Below are 355 nucleotides of genomic sequence, written 5' to 3'. Positions count from 1 at the left end.
AACTATTATGTGTGTAACTGGATAAGTGAACAGAAAATTAGATTCGTGGAAAGTCTGTACTGACAGACGTCGCAAAGAATTTACCAATAATATCTCGTATTTTCGCACGGCGTCGGGAACGAGGAATGCAAACATTTATATAGGTTCCATTTCGACCCCCCCCCCCCGACATCCACCCTCTCACCCCTCACGTCCGGTATGGTGATCGACCTGACCTCCCGGTAATTGGTGAGGTCAAGTAGTGACGTCATAACATTATTCCCGATTATTCAGTGGCTTATGGGGGTAGCTAGTGGCCTCTTGTATCACCTACTCTGTCTGTCAGTCAGTTTCCCTCTCTCTAATAAGAAAAAAT

The 355-nt window shown here is 45.4% G+C and overlaps 1 protein-coding gene across 1 annotated transcript in view; it reads left to right on the top strand.

Moving 5' to 3' along the window:
- LOC119584971 (microtubule-associated protein futsch-like) overlaps nt 1-355 on the top strand; it is a gene marked incomplete at its 5' end in the record, with an annotated part of 346,977 nt that overhangs the window by 2,591 nt on the left and 344,031 nt on the right.

The sequence above is a fragment of the Penaeus monodon genome, chromosome 19, assembly GCF_015228065.2.
Source record: "Penaeus monodon isolate SGIC_2016 chromosome 19, NSTDA_Pmon_1, whole genome shotgun sequence".
NCBI classification, from domain to species: domain Eukaryota; kingdom Metazoa; phylum Arthropoda; class Malacostraca; order Decapoda; family Penaeidae; genus Penaeus; species Penaeus monodon.
The sequence above is the reverse complement of the archived record's forward strand: the minus strand, read 5'-3'. Positions and strand labels throughout refer to the sequence as shown.